Below are 6,000 nucleotides of genomic sequence, written 5' to 3' on the forward strand. Positions count from 1 at the left end.
TGGTGCAAATATTGCACTGCAATGAAAACCAAATTGTAAGCAGTATTCATGTTGATATTTTTGTTCTTTGTAATAATGTACATACCAATTTTGTTTTGCCAATATTTGTTGTATCAGCAGTATTTATGCACATTATGTATTATGTGTTGTAGCTTAGTCTTTCTGAAATATATTTTGTGTATACAAAAATAATCACACATATATTGTAATTCATGAAATAGAAATGCATAGGGTCCATTAACCCCTCAATAGAACAATTTGGTAATTCCCATAAGGCGACGAAAAAAGAAAACCCTGTTCTACGGGCCCGACCGACCCAGATTTTGAACAAATTGGGAAAAAAAATTTTCCTGTACAAATGAATGCCGACCCAAGTTTCGGAATTTAGGCCGACCGACCGACCCTAGTTGAAAGGTCAGTCCGCCCGTAGAACAGGGTTTCTTTTTTTCGTCGCCTAAGCCTTGCAAATTTAACCCTAACCTGAGAGTACTAAATTAGCGATACACCACTCCGATCGCAAAACTGCGGACAGTGGCACTTTGTATAAGAGAATGCAAATCAGAATGGTCAGACATTTTGAGTAGTGTATTACACCTGTGTATAAACACAGGTCAGTTCTTATGAGTGTGGAATAAATCCATATGGTATGTATTCATGTTGCAATCTAATTTTGGAACCAGTCAGTGAATAAACTGCCTTTTTGTGAGGTCATTATTATAAAACATGTACTTAAGGACCAAATTTGATATTGATATCCAAAGTCTGTATAACTAAAACTGCCCACCTCTCACCTCAACACACATACTGTGACATCACAGATATTGGAACATGTGTTCCAATATCTGTGGTGACATACAGACACACCCCGAAGTATAAATACATCAATTTTTTTGACAGGACCAACTGTGACATTTTACTAGGTTGCATTTTTAACATGTATAAATGGTGCTGATCTGTGGACCAATGTGTGGACATTTGACAAATTTTAAATTCTGAAGGGAAATTTGTCAATTTTGATGAGAACTATAATTCGAGGGTTGACAAACAGAAGGCCTTAACTCAAAAAGTGCCTTTTTGAGAAAAATGAATAAAATAATATTTTGCATTGAGATGTGACCAAGTATAATTGTGTTATAGATGCAATAGGAAGTTGAATTGAGTTAAGGCTTTATGATTTTAAGAATCTGTGGGTATTACAGATTAGTTTGGTACCAAAATCTCAAAATGGCCAAAAGTGAGTTAAGGCCTTCTGTTTGTCAACCCTCGAATTGACCTATAGTTTTCAATTTAGAAAGAACCAGTGACTTTGAACCTGTGGTCCAACAGTTCTGATTTGGCACGAATCAGGACATTGATCATTAGTTTTTGCAAAATGGACTCTGAAGTGCATTACTTCTGAGGATTGCCCTTAAACTATGCAAAAAATTAAGTAAATCTCTTAAATAGGGGAGCGATTCCCAAAACCAGTGTAACTTGAGGCATTTTGTCAACTTTCACCTGCAAAATTTCTCTTCTCACTCTGAGGCAAACCTTTGAAAAAGTCAATTCAGAGGAAGCATGGTGTGTAGAACATATTTTATACAAACTAATTTTGTGCAGAATATAGTAACAGCCACACAGTGACATCACCCCGATATCTTCATAGTAGAAATCGCCATGGTAGGTTGAATCCACAGCCACACATGGCTATTTTATTCGGACCTTATGAGATGCATATTATTAGCGAAGTGACCTGACTAAGGCTATGACAATAGACGGGTAATTGATTTCTCGCTGTGTGAGCAAGCTTGTATACGACATTGCGGTCAATGGTTAATATACTGTCTCCACTTGAGTGAGTGCCGCTATAGCCTGCTGCGCGCGCTGTAGTCCATAGGCCTACAGGACCAACGCAATATAAAATTGAGAGTTTTGGTCAAATTTTGAGTTCAAAGCGCACGGCCAATTTTCAAAGCGCACGCTAACGACTATAATATCTGTTCAACACGTATTTTTTCAAGTGTATGAGACCACATCTGGTTTCTTGAGAAAAATTCATTTACGGGAGATATTCATCATTTTCTAACTCAGTATCCGAAGATTTTCGTCTGATATCAAAATCGTGCATAGCAATTCACGTGTATCGATCCCGTATTCATTTTAATGTCTCTGCTGCACCAAATAATTATTAGCCAGGCGATGTCGGTGTGAGCCAGTTAAAAAGATACAAAGATAGAGCAATCATTAAGGATTTCACTGAAGTGTTACACATGTAATATTGCTCATGAGTACCTAGCAGTACCCAACATAGACTGGTGGGGAAGTTTAGGATGTTATAGGCAAGGGTTTAGGCTTGACACCCAAAAATGTGGCATGTCAGCATGTTAAAAATAACATAGTATGATGTTCCAAACACATGTTGACAAGGAATCTAGTTACTAGATGTCACCAGGTTTTTCGGTTGTTCTCTAACTCTGTTGGTATACATTGAAGGGAAGCCTTCATGCTTAATCTTGGCTGTCGATATTATATAATAATATTTCCCATGTTTACTCCCTCTCAATTTAAGACAAACCATCACCATTCACCATATGCTAATTAGGGTCAGGGGTTACTAACCTTTAACCCTGACACTAATTAGCATATGGTGATGGTCTGTCTTGAATGAGATATCTATCCTGAATGTTCAGCCCCACTTGTGGAGGCACAGTGAATCCCACTTAATGTTATGATTGAGTATTATATGTAAATATTAATTGGTATCAATAGAAACAAGAGGTACTCTTTTCCACCATGAATCTAGCTGTGTATCATATAGTGTAGTAAAAGCAATAATTTATTCATCATCTCATGTACCATCCAATATAAACTGTCTTCCAAACTGTGATGTACAATGGTTGTAGATTAACATTAAACAGATTATATATTAAATACTTTTTTGTAATTTGAATCCATCTGTGTTGAATATTATCTTGACCCTATCGAATACTGTAAAAGTCAATAATTTCGCGAGAAGATATTTTCGCGATTTTGAAGATTTTGTCAATTGCGCAAGAATTAAATTTCGCGGTTTTGATATTGATACAATAGAAACCTAATGCAAAAGGTTATTTTCGAGAGTTTTTATTTTCGCGATTTTATGTCCATTCGCGAAATTAAAAACCTCGCGAAAATGTCTACTTTTACAGTAAACTAAACTGGAATGGTATAACAATTGAAATGGCAGCTATGTTGGTGGACAGTTCCAAATGTCGGAGGGACAGGTCTTTAGTTTGATTTCACAACCATTCATACACATCACCCGTTTTATTGCTCATGTTGTGTTAGCTTGTAAATTACCCTGTAGTATTCAATAGGGTTAAGGGATGGGGTATGAACGTTTGGACATTATTTATTGTGGGACATTAGAGCACATCAGACATATCAAATTGCATTCTGAAAACTAAGAATGTCCTTCTGATATCAAATAAATTTGATTTTTTGAAATTCGCAATGTAATACACATTTTATGGCAAATGATTAAAAATTGATATTTTAGATATTTAACAGTACTCAAAGTAAACTTTATAAATCTGATGATATATTCTTAAAGTGTATGTAGGTGGGATGAAAAGTCGACGATCAATTGAAAATTTTGACCTTTCGTATTGAAGATATGGATTTTTTTTCAATACATACAAAAAAAAAATTGGGTCTTTACTTCGATGACTGTTATATAAAAGATGTGAAAAATATCAAATTTTAATAATTTGTCATAAAATAAACTTACACCTATTTACTTTGATGACAGACAGAACAGAATTTACATGGTTACATTTTAACCTAATTCCCTAAGGAACTAAAACCAAAAGCGGGGCTTCATCTTTAATTTAACCCTTGATTATTCAGTTGATGTGTGTGTGGTGTTTGCATGCGGGGGTCCGGTGTGCATGTTTACAGAATGACGCATTAAATGAGACGTACACACTCAAATCAAGTTGATATACTGTATTTAACATCCTGTGCTTCGCTTGAATCAGTTATTAAAACATGACAAATGTGTACATCCATATCAAAATGATGCACCTGTCTGCTGCTACATGTGTCTCATTTCACATAATAGCTAGGAATAAATACCAGACTCCCTAAGTCGCATGGTTTAGAACCGATGTTCTCTGTATTCGTAAACCATGTGACTTGGGGATGATTTGAAGTGACGCCCACTTGAGATAAGTCTGATATTTATTCCTTGCAATTATGTGAAATGAGACACATGTAACAGCCGACAAGTGGATGTACACAAATATGTGACTGTCCACCACATATGAGCTGTAATGTTGACATTTTCACTTTTTGAGATTGGACATTCAAATTCTCAAATTAAGCTTCATACTGATACAACGTAGAATTCCATGTACAAGCGTATACCATATATGACCAGATCAGGTCCAATCAGGCTAAAGTAGGCAATAATGAGATATAGGCAAAAAGTGAGGCGTAAAAACAATACAAAACAAGAAAATGGCCATGAATTATTCAATGCACTAAGGAGTAAAAACAATACAAATCCATAAGAAAATGGACATTAAAAAGGTTCATAACTTTGCCACTAAGTATTCAAGAGACCTGGAGATTCAACATCAGTAAATTATTATATGCACTGAGCAAGTTAGTAATGGTAGTAACTCAAGTTTCCAACTTTTGCCTAAGTGGACCAGATTGGGTCACATTATATGCTTGCCTCTAAATGAGGGTTTTTTGACAAAAGAGATGAAAGGCAGACACCTTCAACAAAAACATTTAAAGTTTGAGGAACTATATCACTGATGATACAAAAGGCTGTACAGTGTATGCAATAATCCAACCGGAATGGTATAACAATTGAAATGGCAGCCATGCTGGGGAACAGTTCTAAGATAACTTAAGATGACAGAGGGACAGGTCTCTAGATCGATTCCACACTCCACAGCCATTCATACCTATCACACGTTTTATTGTATTATCATGCGAATTTTCCCGTGGCACCTTATGGAGGACAGAATTTTATTTAAATGAGGATGACTCTGTTATGAGTGATGTCGTATTGCATACCCTCTATTTGTAAGACCAATATATTGTAATGTTTTTGTAAATGGCATCTGCCTTTCATCTAAAAACCCTCATTTAGAAGCATACATGCTTGTAGATGGAATACTACGTTATTTCAGACACCTGCTTACAAGGAGGCAACAATCAATAAAGCAGTTGGGAAAGCCCTTGTTTTCTATTGTTTGTTGTCGTCATCCGTTTTTTAGGTTCAATAGGCCTATTTTCAAAACACGCTCTTACTGCCAATTTCAGTCCCAGAACAACGCCAAATATGGATTAAAAGACCTTTGACCTTTGATGTACAACAGCATGTTATGATCTAATGGGAAACTGTGCACATCAACAAACACCATTTCTATCAAAAAGGCAACGTCTGATATAATTTGAAACCACATAAATTACTACAGTTGGTTCTTCTCTTGGATTTGGACCAAGCTTTAGAATATCGAATGTTGCGTTTTGAAATAAAACAAACCAGAAATTTATCACCCATTGTAAAAGATATGGCGCATGTACCGAATACATGTACATACATTGGCTGACCTTGTGGATTTCCTGGCCCATCCATGCTAACCACTTATAAGGAGATTATACGATTAACCTAGTGCAGCTATTGTCATAGCAGGGTATTATTATGTAATAATCCTGATCCATATTTGGCGTTCTCTTGGACTGAATTTGGGGTGGATGGTAACATAATGTGAATACATTTTACTTTGTGGCTAACACAATTCATAATTGTAAAACAAAAATATTTATTACTCTATCAAACTAGCTTATTATTATTATTATTATGCTGGTGGGAAGAACACTCAAAATGGGTACAAATTAAGACTGACAAATTATACAAATCATCAATTGGCCAGGTTGCATTTACAATACACTACATAGTGTCAGGTTAATAATCAAGAGTCAACTAATAAAATATTCAAATACACAATTATGCATTCATAA

Source organism: Amphiura filiformis, chromosome 16 (assembly GCF_039555335.1).
Source record: "Amphiura filiformis chromosome 16, Afil_fr2py, whole genome shotgun sequence".
Lineage (NCBI taxonomy): Eukaryota > Metazoa > Echinodermata > Ophiuroidea > Amphilepidida > Amphiuridae > Amphiura > Amphiura filiformis.